The 17,731-nt window shown below is 37.4% G+C and overlaps 1 non-coding gene across 1 annotated transcript; it reads left to right on the top strand.

Moving 5' to 3' along the window:
* The first annotated feature begins 8,263 nt into the window (after positions 1–8,263).
* Positions 8,264–8,367, top strand: LOC115303261. The gene has a single exon (XR_003913953.1). It is a non-coding gene; the product is annotated as a small nucleolar RNA U13 (small nucleolar RNA).
* Positions 8,368–17,731: the final 9,364 nt, after the last annotated feature.

Here is a 17,731-nt window from a genome sequence, read left to right as displayed (position 1 = left end):
TTGCTGGCATACAATTTTTCATAGTAATCTCTGATGATTGCCTGTATTTCTAAGGGATTTTTTTAAAATAAAGGATACTTTGGCAAGAACATAATATGTAAGTTATAGAAAGTAATCTTGGCTGTGACACCATACTACAGGTACACAAGATATTACCGTTGAGGAAGACTGGGTAAGATCTTTGTACTATTTCTTGCAAATGCATATGAATCTGCAATACGTCAAAATAAAAAGTTTTTAAGACCATAATTTTTTCAACCATATTTGATAATGGTTTTTCCTTTGTAAGGTTATGAGTAAAAAAATAAAACTTGTGGCCTCCAGGTTGATCTTCATGCTTTAAAAAAAAAAGGGGTATGATAAGAGCTACAATATTGTAAACTAAAACTTTGTGAAAAGGGAAATAAGAGAAAACATGGGGAGGAGAGTAGGTACGAATAAATTTTCTCCACCTAAAAAATAAATCCAAAGGAAATGTACTTGAATTAAGAAGATAAGGGGGAAAAACTCTAACAATGTTTCTAATAGTAGGACTAAATACTTCAACAGCCTAGGAAAACTAGCCAGCTGTCTTGAAAAGATGGGTTCACCTGGTTGGTGGCTATGGGCTCAGTAAGTGGCCTTTTTTGGTTCCTTTGCAGTTCCACAAGGTGGCCAGAGTCCTACAGAGAAATAAAAAAGTGTTTGAATGCTAGTTCTATCATTTTTTTGGTGGTAGAACTTGAGCAAATCATGGAACCTGTGTGGGCCTCCGTTTTCTTATTTTCAAATAATGACGAAGGGACATTGTACTTTATAAACTGAAAAATGCTAGAGAAGCATTAGTTTTTATAACTGTCTGTCAGTTCATAGGGTTCAAAAGAGACATATCTGATTTCTACGAAAGCATCAGAGATAACATTAAGAATAAGAAGAGCAGGTTAACCGTCTATGTAGTGGGATATGGGAAGCACTGAGAACCAAGTCTTCCATAAAGGAAATGAGTCCATCTTTACCCTTAGTCTACCAAAATGCTCGATATTCCACTATTGAGGATTCTCCTTCCTCTAATACATTGTCAACACCCCAGGGAAAGTCTTAGGTCTTATTTATTATTAATACCCATTGAAAAGGGGTCTATATCTCTAGAAATCCAAAGTTTGAATACCAACAGGATTACAAAAGATGACATGCTGAGGTTTTTTGAATTACTGACTGTGAAAGGTTACCTACAGTAGTAGACACTTGGGTCCCCACTCTAGGACTGAAGCATTTACAGCAGTCTCTTTTCTGGCCTTGCTCTCACTAGAGAGAGTCACCTCACCCAAAATCAGGGTCTCTTCCCCAGTTTTTGTGTCTGAATTTGGGCCAATTCTGGAAGACCATCCTTGCTCCAGAACTGGCTGTAGGGTCAATTGAGGCTCCCATTGCAACTTGTATTAGTCAATGTTCTGCAGAGAAACAGACCCAATAAGTGAAAGAGAGAGAGGGAGAGATGGCAATATATTATGAGGAATTGGCTCGCATGATTGTGGAGGCCAAGAAGTTTCTGGATCTCCCATCTGCAAACTGCAGACCCAGGTAAGCTGTGGTGTAATTCAGTCCCAGGCCAAAGGCCTAAGAACCAGGGGAATTGATGATAATTGCAGACTGATGGCAGAAGTCCAGTATCACAGCCCAAACAGGCAGGAAAGAAATGACTTCTCCCTCCATCTTTTGTTCTGTTCATATCTTCACTGGACTGGATGATACCCACCCACATGAGGAAAGGCAATCTGCCTGACTGAGTGCATCATTCAAGTGCTATCTCATCCAGAAACACCCTTGTAGACACATTCAGAAATAATGTTTAGCCAAATATCTGGACACTCCATGGCCAGTCAAATTAATGCATAAAATTAACCATCACAAAGCTTCTGCACCCTGAAGGAAATAATCAGTAAAACTAAAATGCAACCAACAGAATGGAAGAAGATATTTGCAAATGACATATCAGATAAAGGGTTAGTAACCAAAATCCATTAAAAAAAAACCTACCAAACTCAACACCCAAAAAGACAATAATCTAGTGAAGAAATGGGCAAAAGACATGAATAGACACTTCTCCAAAGAAGACATCCAGATGGCTAACAGACACAAAAAAAATGCTCAATATCATTCATCATCAGGGAATACAAATCAAAACCACAGTGAGATACCACCTCACTATGGCTAAAATTAACAACTCAGGCAACAAGGGATGTTGGCGAGGATGCAAAGAAAGAGGATCTCTTTTGCACTGTTGATGGGAATATAAACTGGTGCAGCCACTCTGGAGAGCAGTATGGAGGTTCCTTGAAAAGTTAAAAATAGAATGACCTTACGACCCAGGACTGGCACTATGAGGTATTTATCCAAGGGATACAGGTATGCTGTTCTGAAGGGGCATGTGCACCCCAATGTTTATAACAGTGCTATAGACAATAGCCAATGTATGGAAAGAGCCCAAATGTCCATTGACGGATGAATGAATAAAGAAGGTGTGAGCTACACACACACACACACACACACACACACACACACACACACACACACAATGGAGTATTACCTGGCAATCAAAAAGAATGAAATCTTGCCATTTGCAATAACATAGATGGAACTAGACGGTATTATGTGAAGCAAAATTAGTCAGAGAAAGACATATCATATGATTTCACTCATATGTGGAATTTAAGATACAAAACAGGTGAACATAAGGGAAGGGGAGCAAAAATAATATAAAAACAGGGAGGGGGACAAAACATAAGAGGCTCTTAAATATAGAGAACAAACTGAGGGTTGCTGGAGGGATTGTGGGAGGGGAATGAGCAAATGACTAAGAGGTATTAAGGAAGACACTTGTTGGGATGAGCACTGGGTGTTATACGTAGGGGATGAACCGCTGGAATCTATTCCTGAAGTCGTTGTTGTACTATATGCTAACTAACTTGTATATAAATTTTTTTTAAAAAATTAACCATCACACAACCACGTTGTAGTGATCCTTTTCCTTCTACTCAACCCAGCCTCCTCATTACTTCATGGCTGGTGATGCTCAGATCACTTTCCAATAAACTTTCTGCATGTAAATGTCTCAGGGTCAGTTTCTAGGGGAAACCCACCTGTGTCACTTATGCCCCTTACAAATAAAGTTAATGCTTCACTGAGACACATTCATTTTGATAAGCACTCCCGAGTATAAAACTATATTAGAAAACCAGATCTGCCTTCTGTGCCGTTAAGAACTTAATGACCATATGAGAAAGACAGTCAGGATTGTTAGACCTTTCTGAGAAAACTTAGCTTTCATTAAACCTTCCATTTTTTTCACCTCATGACTCATATACACATATTAAGAAGACCTCCAAGTTCTGAATTTTCTTGTTACCTCTATCGGGAACATGTGAAAACTCAATTGCTGGTTAATAAGAACTAGGTTTCTGATATCTTTTTCACACTATCTCTTTTAACCACAGGAGTGTAACTGTGAAGCTTCCAGGATATATTCCAAGTCCAATTACTTGAACTTTGTAACTTTATACATTGAATAAGTCTTAAAATTGATGAGAGAAGGTAATCTTTATTGCATTCTGAGGAAAACAATATAAAGCAATGGTTTTTACTGATCTTATTCTGCAACAGCATATATACCCATTTAATTGCATTTTCAAAAAGCGTCAAAACATTTCTTTAAGTGGCACAACTTAGGAAATATTTGATTTCAAGGGGCTACTAGCCAGGGCTCCTCACTATGTGTCTATCATTTAAAGGAAGCATATTTAGGACTCACAAGATTTAATTAATTCAATCAAAAACATCATTTTAGCCTACCTACTTCGTGCATCAAAACTCTGTGCCACTCTTAAGGAAAATGGAAAGTAAATCATGTTTACTTTTACTTTGAAAGCATTCTGCCTAACAGAGGTTTGCAACTTCTGTCAATCTGTTTAGCCAAATTTCTATCAGGAAGTAATTATGAATCAGAAGGGAAAATGAACAAACCAAGCTTAGTGGATTCTCCACTTTTCATGATTTTTAAAAATTCTTAATGAGAACCAAATCACTGACTCTGGAGCTCTAACACATCTCCAGAATTTTAGAGGCTGCTGGACAATCTTTCAATCTCCTTAAAAGAATCAGGTAGGAAAGAATATTTTTAACTTCATAGCCCTGATTAAATATTGTTAGCAGAATCAGGTCTGGGTTCCAGCAGGGTAATTCAATGGTCTCCATGGTAAAAGAAATGTAGAGTTGTTTTTAATAGAACAGTACATTAAAAAATAAAAAATTTTCCTATGCTTGATCTACTGGAAGATACAAACACTTTGATTACACTTAGTCATTACCTTTTCCATCTCTTTGCACAAACAAAATGTCAAGGGAAGAAATATATTTTATGTACACCATCATGAACAAAATAAAGACAGATTTCATTTCCATAAAATATAAATACATTTTAATTTAACTGGACATTGCTGCTGAAACTTAGCCCAATATTTAATATAGAAACATGACCAGAGGAAAGAATATGGATGCAAATGCTTATAAACCCAAAGATTTAGCAAAAGTACATGATCATTACTAATCATCTATGTGAGTGAGTTTATGTGGCATCAAATAAGAGACTTTAAACTTTGGCCAGCACTGCAAGTCCCATTACATAAAATCCCGGAAATCTGAAAAAAATGATTAATGCTGACAAATTATATGTCCTTCCTAAAAAGTCTTCAAAGAGTGACATATTTTCAAAACAAATAGGGACCAGTCAGCTTTGGAAATGACAAAAATATATAATATGCACTGTTAATTGCTGACATTTATAAGGAGTTGACACTAGATATCACTTATCATAGCAATTACTAATAGCAATTTGCATATCCAAAGCCTATAATAAAATTTCACTAAGTTCAATTTTTTTAAATTATTTTCAACCCTCATGTTAATGTCTCTTTCATTAACATGAAGTATAGCACAGGGTCTCCTTACATTTTCTAGAACACACACAGAAGATGATAAAATTTGTACCAGGTCCATCGTGGCCACCCTGAGGAATGAGGAGATGAACATCTTGGCACACTGAAAACCAAAGTGGGACACCAGCTTAATACAGCCAGTTTGGTAGCGATCATCTGTTCTCTAAATAGAGTCATCTAAATAGTTTATTGTTTATCTACCAACTTACATTAAACAGAGTCCTAGACATTTATGATTAAGGTAAATCTCATTATAAAATTATCTTAAAGTCCATATTTTTATTGTGTTAATTACAATTAATTATATACAAAAAGTGATTTGTGGCCTTACCAGTCCTGTTGTCTATAACAAAATACTGTCATTTTGTTGTTTTGTTGGGTAAGACAGTGGCACTGCTGACAGAAAATGTGCAGAGTAGGAGTGACAAGCTGATTCAGTTGTAGCTGGTCCATGCTGGTTACTAGAATGTGAAGATCTGTTACTTAGCAGATCTAGGAAGAAACAACTCAGCCTTCCCACAGTGGGTCAGTTCCTGTGAACCAGATGTGGACCATTCTGATGAAACAGCCTGAAGTTCTTTGAGTCTCACCCAACAAAACCATACCCTGAAAGGAGGGGCAATGAGACAGCAACAAAGTCTTAAAGGGAGAGGCTGCCTGAGAACTATGGGCCAGAGGGGTGGTCGTGCTGGCATCCAGCGTCAGAGAAGCCCACACGGAGGCTCCAAGTACTTGCAAACCTGTCCAGAGGACAAAGGCAGCTTTAAATATTTCCCAGGCACAGAGAGCACAAGTTTTGGGTTGGTCTCAGACTATCAGCAGAAATGCTTTCAGGTAAGGGGTGCCTGGGTGGCTCAGTTAGTTGAGTACTGACTTGGGCTCAGGCCATGATCTCAGGGCTCGTGAGTTCTAGCCCCACGTTGGGCTCTATGCTGATAGTTCAGAGCCTAAAGCCTGCTTGAGAGTCTCTCTCTCTCTCTCTCTCTCTCTCTCTCTCTCTCTCTCTCTCTGCCCCTACCCCTCTCACACTCTGTTTCTCTCTCTCTCAAAAACAAATAAGTAAGGTTTAATAGATGGAGGCAGAGATGGGAGGAAAAAGAGACCACGTTATGGAGCCAAGAAGGCCTTTACTGGGATCTGCGATTCCCGGGCGAGGTTCCTTGACTCTGGAGCGGGGAGTCAGGGAAGTCATGCCTGATATGGGAGAGCAAGGTGTTTTATGGGTGCAGAAGTTCCGGGTTTGAGCTCAGGTGGGCCGACAGCCAAGTAGCGGCAAGCACCACTTTTATCCAGGAGTGTTAAAACAGTTCAAATTTCAAATCCTTTTTTTTAATTTACTTATTTTAATTGTGGTAAAATGTACATAATATAAAATTTACCATTTTAACCATTTTCTAAAATGTGTACAGTTCATGGGGCGCCTGGGTGGCTCAGTCAGTTGAGAGTCTGACTTCCGCTCAGGTCATGATCTCATGGTTGGTGGGTTTGAGCCCCGCTTCAGGCTTTGTGCTGACAGCTAGCTCAGAGTCTGGGAGATTGTCTTCGGATTCTGTCTCTCCCTCTCTCTCTGTCCCTCCCCTGCTCACACTGTCTCTTTCTCTCTCTCTCAAAAATAAAGCATTTTTTAAAAAGCGTACAGTTCAGTGGCATTAAGTACATTCATGTCGTGTAACCATCGCCATCATCTATCCACAGAATGGTTTTCATCTTGCAAAACTAAAATTATGTACCCACTCGACAGTGTCTTCCCATTTCCCCCTCCCATCAGCCCCAGTAACCACCATTTTACTTTCTGTCTCTATGAATTTGACTTCTGGAAGTATCTCATATGTGTAAAATCATGCAGTATTTGTCCTTTTGTGATCGGCTTAAGTCACTTAGCATAATGCCCTCCAGGTTCATCAGTGTTATAGCATGTGTCAGAATCTCCGTCTTTTTTAAGGCCGAATAATATTCCATCAGATGTATACATTACATTTTGTTTATCCATTCAGCTGTTGATGGACATTTAGGCTGCTTCCAGCCTTTGGCCATTGTGAATAAAACTGCTCTGAACATGGTGCACGCATATCTCTTTGAGACCCTGCTCTCACTTCTTTTGGGCATGCACCCAGAAGTAGAGTTGCCATAGCTTATCGTAATTCTATTTTTAATTTCTGAGGAACTGCCATACTGTTTTCCGCAGCAGCTGCAACATTTTACATTCCAATAGCAGTGCATTAAGAGATCCAATTTCTCAACATCCTTGTTAACACTTGTTTTCTGGGTTTGGTTTGGTTTTGTTTTTTAAATAATAGCTATCCTAATGGGTGTGAAGTGGTATCTCATTGTGGTTTTATTTGCATTTCCCTAATGATTAGTGATGTTAAGAATCTATTCATGTGTTTATTGGCCATCTGTATATTCTAGTCCTTAAAGCAATCTTTTACTTCATTCTTTGCTAATTTTACAAATGATATCATAGAAATATGTTTTTCAAAAAAGACTATATATTTTTTTGGTTTTCTTGGCAAGCACCACTTTTATCCAGGAGTGTTAAAACAGTTCAAATTTCAAATCCTTTTTTTGGAGTGGCAGTATGTATCACTCCTTATGAGGAGAAAATATTAACCTAGCTACTTTGGAATGCTGTTCAGCTCTGGGCTTTTAGAGCTATACAACTTCACAGACAATTGGGGGTGGAGGGCACTCAGCCATTTCAAATGATACAGAGCAACACTGTCCAAAACAGTAGGCATTGACCTCATGGCTACTGAGCTCTTCAAATGTAGTTAATCCAAACTGAAATATGGTGTAACTGTAAATTCACATCAGATTTCAAAGAATTAGTATTTTTAAATAATATAAAATATTTCAATAATGTTTAAAGTGATTATATGTTGAAATCAAATATTTTAATATGCTGAATTCAATAAAATATATAAATAACTAAATTGAATTTTACTTGTTTCTTTTTAACTTTTTTTTTATTTTTGAGAGAAAGATAGAGTGCAAGGTGGGTAGAGGCAGAGAGGGGGACACAAAATCCGAAGCAGGTTCCAGACTCTGAGCTGTCAGCACAGAGCCCAACACAGGGCTTGTAACTCATGAACCAAGAGATTATGATTTGAGCTGAAGTCCAATGCTTAACTGACTGAGCCACCCAGAAACCCCTTTACCTTTTTTAATGTGACTCTAGGAAAATTTTTAATTGCATCTGTGGCTTCCATTTATGGCTCACATTATGTTTCTGTTTATGTTCATCTACATAATTGTGACTCAGTAAACTCTTTCTAAGAATGTGAATATACAAGATCCTTTTGTCATTCATAAGTGTGATGATTGGGTGTTCATGCCACTGTGTGACATGTGCCACCCTTAAGCCTTGCTACGACGTTGGCACATTACCCATCTGACATGGGAAAAAAAACAGAATGTGGATACACAAGTAAACTTATAAGTAGAGAATTAAGAAAATTTTCCAAATAATTCAGATTTTTTTCCCAAAACAAATTCTTTCCATTACTATTCTGTCCAAAAATTATTTAGGTGATTACCTTTTTATATACCCGAAAAGTTTTCTTTTTTTTTTTAACATTTATTTATTATTGAGAGACAGAGAGAGACAGAGCATGAACATGGGAGGGGTAGAGACAGGGGACACAGAATCTGAAGACAGGCTCCAGGCTCTGAACTAGCCGTCAGCACAGACACTGACGAGGGGCTCGAACCCACAAACCGTGAGATCATGACCTGAGATGAAGTAAGACGCTCATCGGACTGAGCCATCCAGGCACCCCAACCCAATAAGTTTTCTAGTATAAACACTGCCTCCTATATTTAAGTTTGCTTTTTAAGGATTTGTGTGTTTCCAGAAATAGTAAGAAACTCTTTTGAGTGTAGAACCTATGCAAAGAAATAATTTTAATCATTTTTAAAAGATGTGCAAAACACAGATAACTGATAAATAGTATCCAAAATATCTAAAGAAATTCTGCTGACTGATAGGAAAAAATGAAAAATGAAACTGGCTATACACAAAAGATGAAACTGAATGATCAATAGCCTTATAATAAGAGAAACATACATCAAAATAATAGGATACCATCTCATACCTTATGAGACTGACAAAAATTTTAATTTTTTTAATGTTTATTTTTGAGAGACAGAGACAGAGTGCAAGTGGCAAAGGGGTAGAGAGAGAAGGGGAGACACAGAATCCAAAGCAGGCTCCAGGCTCCAGGCTCTGAGCTGTCAGCGCAGAACATGATCCAGGGCTCAAACTCATGAACCGTGAGATCATGACCTGAGCCAAAGTTGGACCCTTAACCTACTGAGCCACCCAGGTGCCCCAAGACTAACAAAAATTTTAAAGACAAGGATCCTCCCACCTCGGGGCTTCACACTTACCATTCCCCCTATGCCCATGTATCCACATGACTTGCTTCCCTATTTCAATCAGGTTCTTGCTTACATGTCATTTCATTTAGGAAGATTTGCCTGACCTAATAAAGCTCACCATACCCCACCTATCCCATCCCTATGGTTTGCTATCTCTTACCTTCCTTACTTATAACCACCTGCAAACATATTTGTACAGTGTCTGTCTCTTTTCCACTAGGATGAAGGCTCCATGAGGGAAGGACTGTTTTAGTGCTATACCACCACATTAGCTACTCAATAAACAGTTGCTAAAAGAATAAATGCCAGCCAGGTATTGACAAAGATGTGGGGAAAGAGGATCTCAGTCTTCCAAACACTGCTGCTGGGGGGAGTATAAATTGGCATTACTCCTTTCAAGCACAGTGGACAATATCTACTAAAGTTGGAGACACTTATATCCTAGGACACAATAAAACTTCTAGGAGTTACCCTAAAGAACTCTAGAACAGTAGAAGAGTGTATGCAACAGTATTGCAGCATTGTCTGCTAAACATGTATTGCTTACAATGTTATATTTTTATTATTACAAAATCAGACTTAAATCAGTGGGTTCCCTTTCCCCTTGCAACTTGTAAAAGCAAGTTACCGGTAAGAAACAAAAGTAACTATAAGCTACACTATTTCCATCAGAGACTGGTTTCTTTCAGCCTATTATCCGATAAATGCTATGAAATCTCTGAACACAACATTAACAAGATTTGTTTTCAAGTTATATTTTGCAAACAACAATCAACTTTTGATTTGGAGAACTTTCTCTAAACTTTCTTCTTACTCAAGATATCTACTGTCTATTAGATACTTCTGCCACATTCTTCTTTATTTCAGTGTTTTCTCCAATAATAAGATCTTTCTATGAGCTCTGCAGAATTGAAAATAAATATTTTCCTGGGATAATCCTCTCTGGTTCCAGATTTCTAATTAAAACATATTACTCTGGTGTGGTTTTGTTTATAATTAACGAATTAGGAACTTATTGACAAAGCCTCCCCAACCACCTGGCCCCTGCCAAGACACACACACACACACCCACACACACACCCACACACACACACACACACACACACACACACACACACACACTTAAAATTCAAAAACCACAGAATGAGGACATTTTATAAGCTTTTAAAGAACTATAAATGTTCATGAGTGTCAATTCCAACAGATTTCATACCTCTTTGCTTTGTATCACAATAGTATGTTTCACAAGAAGTATGAAATTCTTTGGGCATTTACATCTCACCTCACCAGACACACTGGTTTTGCTTGCAATCACATTTCCTACTCAGTCATTTGCTCAGTCTCCCCATTTCTCTCCCTAAACCTTCCCTTCTTTGTGCCTCCTTCGAATTCAGTGTGCCTGAGCCTGGATATATATCTCTCTCTAGTCAGAACATTCTAAATCCAAGGCAGTGCTTAGAATTTCAGGTATAAATGGTTGGATTATGAAAGTTTTTTATGATCTGCATTGTAAAATATATCCTATATCAAATAAATTGTTGGATTATTTAATCAGTTGTTTATTTAACTATCTTGTTAGTTGTGTTGGCATCATGAAGTTCTTCCAGATCCTCAGCAATGGTTCCACCATATCTCAGTATAAAGTCCATTTCTTTTTTAAAAAATTAACATTTATTTATTTTTGAGAGATGGAGGGAGGGAGAGAGACAGAGAGACAGAGAGACAGAGAGAGAGAGAGAGAGAGCAGAGCAGAGGAGAGGCAGAGAGAGAGGGAGACACAGAATCTGAAGCAGGCTCCAGGCTCTGAGCTATTAGCAGAGCCCGACACAGAGTTCAAACCCACGAACTGCAAGATCATGTCCTGAGCTGAAGTTCAACGCTTAACTGACTGAGCCACCCAGGTGCCCCACTCCATTTCTATCTAATGTGTGAACAGTTCGGAAAGAAACTTAATCTAAGAATTCCACTGTCCCATAAATTAGGAAAGAATAAACCCATAGCTCTATTGCATAAGACGCTGACATCCTAATAAACATCCAGGACAAAAAAGGTGAGCTACTTTAATTATTCAGGAAATTCGTTTTTTAAAATGTGATTTCAATATTTGAAAGAAAAAAAAGGATCTGTAGATCTCATTATTACAAGTACAACATTTTGTGTAAACATACTATTTTTCAGCTTGTGAATTAGCCGGGCTGATTTTGAAAATTCTGGCCTACAGATGACAAGTGATCAGTGTGAACCTCTCTATCTACAGGTAATGCTGCCACTGGGAGAACTGGGTCTTCATGAATATTCACTGAACACCACAGAGTGTTGTGCCAGCCTGAGATGAAGAAGGAAAGGAAAAATGGTGCATCAAATCAGAAGAAAAGCTCTTTCAGAGATTTGTATAAAAAAAAGTGGGGGGGGGACTGTTAAGTCTGATGTGCTATAAGATTTTATGTCTTTGATATCAACCCATGAGTAACATTTTTTTCTCTGAACTTTCCCATTTGATTTTTCCTTTATTAACACGAACTTTAAGTACTAATAATAAAGTGCCTGATTTATAAAAGAGGATTGAAAATATCCAGATATTTAGGTTAGTAAATCCAATTTAGACTATAAGAAAAAGTTGCTCCCTGACTGCTTATACAATACTGTCCTACCCACTGTCTTCCTATATTTCTTTTGATTAGGTTATATTGCCCAACTTATCTTGAACCCTATTTCCTGTAGCCAATATCCTTGAAGTGTTTTCATTATTATCAAGTGAAAGTATGGAAACTAGAAAGTATTAGGACAGTTTCTATCTCTTTCCATTTTTATCCACCTGAGAACTTACTTTATACTATTCTATACACCTAGTGTCTTACATATTTAAAAAAAAAAATACAGCAGAAAAGTCTGTTTCAGAGATAAAGAAATTGAGATTCAGAATGGATTGCCCCAAAGTCACACGACTGGTGAATGGCAAAGACTGGGTGCAGGTGTTAACTGTTAGGACTCCAAATCTTGTGCTGAAAAAATGCATGCTCTCCTGCTCTACAGAGGACATGCATTAGGCCCTTCATCATGCCATCTATCAGCAATTGCATTCCTTCTGGCTCAGAGACTTCCTCCACACCACTATCACATATAATTCCTTTGTTACTGTTAGAACAAAGTAGATTTATTGGCCAAATGTATTGGGCTGGCTCAATGGATAGTTCCCAGATGACCAAATCAAAATGGACCTTGCTGACTCATACAAGTGATTCAGAAGATAATTCCTCTGATGCTCCCCTGGGAAGTAAGTGATTCAAAACAGCATAGTATAAGAGAAATAAGGGATAAGTGCACATGAGCCAAATCCATTATAATTATATAAAAAAGTAAACTGGAGAACCAAATATCACTTTTTATTGTGAAGAATTATTTCATATCACACCTGACCACAGTTACAAAAACTGCCACAACACAAGTGCTTTGGACAAGATGCATGGTAAAACAATGATTTCAAAAATGTTTCCTAATAAAATTCTTAAAACATAAAATGAATATTAGAACAAATAAGAATGTCTTTAAAATGAAAAAAATCTAACTCTATAAAATGAACATAATGCCAAAATATTAACATTATCCAAACCTGTCTTTCATTTGTCTTACTTACATACCACCTTCAAGATATAATGAAAATTCAGCCACAAAATCAACTTAGAAAGGAGAATTACCTGGCCCAACTGCAAAGATTAATTTAATAGCAAAGTACTTTGCTGCAAAGACATTTATCTGCTATCTAGAAGAAGTTTCCAGCTCTTCATTTCATATATTTTACTAGTGATTGATTTATTATAGGGAAAAGATTCCATCTTTCCTCTTATTCTCAGCAAGAAATGTCAGCAACATGATTTGGGGGAAAAATGTATATATATCAACTTATTTAGTGTGATTGAACAGGAAGTCAGCATCTGTGGTTTCAGCTGGGTCTCTATGGTCACAGTATTCACCTTCCATATTTATCTTCCATTCTTCTTTGGGAGCTGTTTTTCAAGGCCCTCTAAGATCTCTGGTCTATAACTCTGCTCAAAACTGCCACATCAGGGGGCCTGGGTGGCTCAGTCGGTTAAGCGTCCGGCTTCAACTCAGGTCATGATCTCACGGTTCATGAATTCGAGCACCACATCGGGCTCTGTGCCGACAGCAAGCTCAGAGCCTGAAGCCTGCTTCAGATTCTGACTCTCTCTCTGACCCTCCCCTGCTTGCACCGTCTCTCTCTGTCTCTCAAAAATAAATTTAAAAAACATTAAAAAAATTTAAAAAACCTGGCATATCAAAAACCTAATTCCTTTCCTCTGATATCCCTGTTTCTAGTTTCACTGAGATATAACTGGCATATAACATTGTATGAGTTCACAGTGTGCAATATAGTGATTTGATATACTTACGTATTGTGAAATAAGAAAACAAATGTTTCTTTTATACTTTTTTGCTCTGGGTGTTTATTGTTTAACTCTCAAACTAGAACACCAGCTCCTTTAGCAAGGACTCTTTCTTTCCTGTTCACTTCTGTATGGCACAAAATTTGTGGCACAAAATTAGTACTTAAAAAAATAATTGCTGACTGTGTATGGCAAGACCTCCAAATGACTTGGGTGGATAACATGATTTCAAGACATCAAAGGTCTATGGCAGCCTATAAACATTCAGACTGTTTCGAGATAGAAGCTTAACTGATGGGTTTTCTTCCCTTTTGGAGGGCAATGGCTTGCACATATATCCTGTCAGCTCTTACAAGAATTTAAAGATCAGGACAGTTGCCTAGGAAGAAAGCTCATTTTGAGGTGGCTAATAATTTGGGCTCCAGATTTAAGGGGCCATTAGTTCAAATGCTAGAGAACTAGAGAATTTAATTTGAGGAGACAGTAGAAATAAGGAAATAAGTACCTTTTAGAGAAACAAAGAATACCTCTAGAATAAAAGGAAGAAGGAGGGGAGGGTAAGTTGAAGAGGACTTCAAAAGTCTGGAAATAAGCTCAAGGAAGTTGTTCAAGGAAGATAAAGGACCACAGCCTCACAGGAGATGGGCTGATGGGTAGACAAAGGAACATTAAGCCCAAAAGTTGACTAGGAAGTGAGTTGCTCAGCCACAAAACTCAGCCTTTACCCCAAAAGAATGTCCTGTTGCCTGGACACAGCCATGACACCAACTGATCTTATTAACATCTGGTCAAAATTTTACTTCAATACTATCTAGCACCTTAGCCATTGGTTGCCCTGTGAGGACAAGTTTTCCCTAAACCCTAACAGCAGAGTATCCCCCAAAAAAGGAAGGTGGAACTCTAGATATCTGGTAGAAAGGGAGAAGTAGTATCACATCTATTGAGAGAGCAGTTATTTTCCCAGATCCCTTCTGTGTCATTCAGCCAGACAACTTTCCCTATCCTATTTCATCAAGAAATTAGACTGACTCTAGAAAAATTAAACCAATGATTCCTCTCTTGCTATCAACTCCCAGAACACTGGGAGTCAAGAAATTAGATAATTCATTTCTGGAGAATTTTTAAAGAGGGAAGACCTAATATTATGAAACCTAAGTGTTTTCTCCAAATCAACTATCAGATCCCTGCCCAATGCGCAAGCCCAGCCAGCTAGCTTTGTGGTGTCACCATCAACTTCTTGATGCCTTCCTCTTAAATACAAACAGTAAGGCAAGCAACAGCCTCTTGAAGAAACACTCAATTTGAAAGACAAAGTCCTAAGAAACAGGCATTTTTTTCTTTAAAAAAGAAATCAGGAAAAAGAAACAAGACAAAGAGAGTAAAAAGCCTTTTATAATTAATAATCTCAGAGAAAAGACAGGATAGCAGTCCTAAAACAAGATCAGGATGTTATATGTATTTCAAAAATAAAATTCAGAAAATAATAAAGCATTCTTAAAATTTTTAAGAAATTTAAATTTTAACAAAAAAAGCTGAAAGATAATTCTTCTTAGTTTGTATATTTCTTCCAGAAAGTTTGAAAAGGAAAACATGAACAATAGGAAGTGGACCACTAGGTCTACTAATTACCAAAAAATTAGGTAATTTCCCAGAATTTAGAATACTGGTTTTCAGGGCACCTGGGTGGCTTGGTAAGTTAAGTGTTCAACTCTTGATTTTGGGTCAGGTCATGACCTCACAGTTTGTGAGATAGAGCCCTGTGTGGAGCTCTGTGCTGACAATGTGGAAACTGCTTGGGATTCTCTCTCTCTCTCTCTCTCTCTCTCCCTCTCTCTCCCTCTCTCTCTCTCTCTCTCTCTCTGCCCTTCCCTGCTCTCTCACTCTGTTTCTCTCTCTCTCTCTCTCGCTTAAAATAAATAAATAAACAAGAAGGAAGGAAGGAAGGAAGGAAGGAAAGCAAGCAAGGAAAGAAAGAGAAGGAGGAAGGGAGGGAAGAAGAGAGGAAGGAAGGAAGGAAGGGTATTGATTTTCAACCTGAAAGATTACACTTGGTGCAAAGGAGCATTATTTTGTAACTTTAGTTCTCCAATAGCTTCCCAATCATGATAGCTTCCAGATTAAAAGAAATCATGTAGATAAGTTCAGGATCAGAATAGTATCGACTATTTACTAATAATAGAAGCTAGAAAATGAAGCGAAGTTTTTAAATATCATGGGAAATTGTGTTCAATTAAGGAATTCCATATCCAAAGTATCAAGAATAACCATTGTTGGAAGCCATTTTCTGAACTTATGAAGTTTAGAAAATCTCCTGGTAAGACGGGTTTTGCAAAGCTCCCGCCGTCAGATGGTGACCGATGTCTACCCCCACTCAACTATTTTTGCTTAAGCACTAACCCCCAGGGTGCTTTGCCAACTGGCATCAAGAGTGACTTGTCTTCTTAAGCTAAAAATATGCTAAACTGTACCTTGTGAAGGAAATTATAAGAATTTCTTCTTTTGTGTTTATGGGAGCAAATATTATATTTCCTGAGAAACCGGTTTTTCTTCCCCTCAAGAAAACAGGCTATTGACTCTTGCTCACAAAGAATTAACTTTTACTTTTGCTATGCTAAAAACATTGCCTTGTACTTAAATGCTAAAGATCCCTTCCTTCCCCATATGATAAGCATCTAAGTCACCTATATCAATCACTACTGATAAAGATTATGCATGAGTCTTCTACCAATCCATGTTCTGGGAAATTTTTACATGCCAAAGAATTTATCATCAGAAATCATTGTCTAAGGCAACTGCCACTTCTGTTTTGTGCCCCATACATTTTTTCAATAAATAAACCTGACTCTCGAGTCAGTGCAGAGATGCCTGCCTGAAGAGCAGAGATGCCGCCTGGTGATCAGAAAAAAACTCAAGTCTCCCTCACTCTCCCTTTCCCTGACACCGTCCATCCTTCAGAGAGTCGTGGACCTGCTGGAACTGGACTCCAGCAAACCACAAATATGGTTTTAAATATGTAAGTTTTCAAAAAATATATTACTTTTATGCATCATTCTCAGACAGCTACAGGAGATTGTATTCCACTAAAATAAACTATTTACATATTATCTAAGTATCCTTTTGATGCATACAATATCTGTAGCAATTTCCCTTTTTCATTTCTGATATTGATTATTTTGTTTTCTCTCTCTTTTTTTCTGGGTTTTACTAGAAGTTTATCTATTTTATTAATCTTGTCAATGAACAACTTTTGATTTAATTAATTTTAATCTTATTTTTCTTTCCATTTACCTCGTTTCTCTTTCTTTTCTTTTTCTAGCTTTATACAGTAGAAACTTATTTTTTATTCTCTAATATATGCATTTAAAGCTATAAATCTCCCTCTGGGCATTTTTTTAGCCAAATCACAGAAACTTTGACATCTTGTATTTTCATAATTGTTCATTTTTAAATATTTTCTATTTGCTCCTGTGATTCATTTTTGATTCATGAGTTACTTAGAAGGAGCTATTTAATTTTAAAATAAGCGGGGGGGTGTCTCAGATACCTTCATGAGATTGATTTCTAAGTTAATCCATTGTGGTCAGAAAACATACACTATAAAATTTCAATCTTGTGAAATTCATTGAGACTTATTTTATGGTTCAGTACACGGTTTCTCTTGGTGACTATTCCATGTGCGTTTGAAAAGAATGAATATCCTGCTGTTTTGGGTAAAGTATCCAGTGTCAATTAGATCATGCTGATTAATAATTTTTATATCTTTTCTATTCTTACTCATTTTTTGTCTAGTTGGCCTATCAATTATCAAAAGAGAATTATTAAAAATCCCCAACAATGATTTTTGTCTGCACTTAGTTGCTCCCCCATGCCTTTAAATAGTAGTTTTTCATATTTTATTGTGTTCAATTGCTAACTGCAGAAGAATTAGTCTAATACAGGCTGCACCATTATTACCAGAAAGAGTAACCTAAGATTCTA

This window comes from Suricata suricatta, chromosome 9 (genome assembly GCF_006229205.1).
Source record: "Suricata suricatta isolate VVHF042 chromosome 9, meerkat_22Aug2017_6uvM2_HiC, whole genome shotgun sequence".
Lineage (NCBI taxonomy): Eukaryota > Metazoa > Chordata > Mammalia > Carnivora > Herpestidae > Suricata > Suricata suricatta.
The sequence above is the reverse complement of the archived record's forward strand: the minus strand, read 5'-3'. Positions and strand labels throughout refer to the sequence as shown.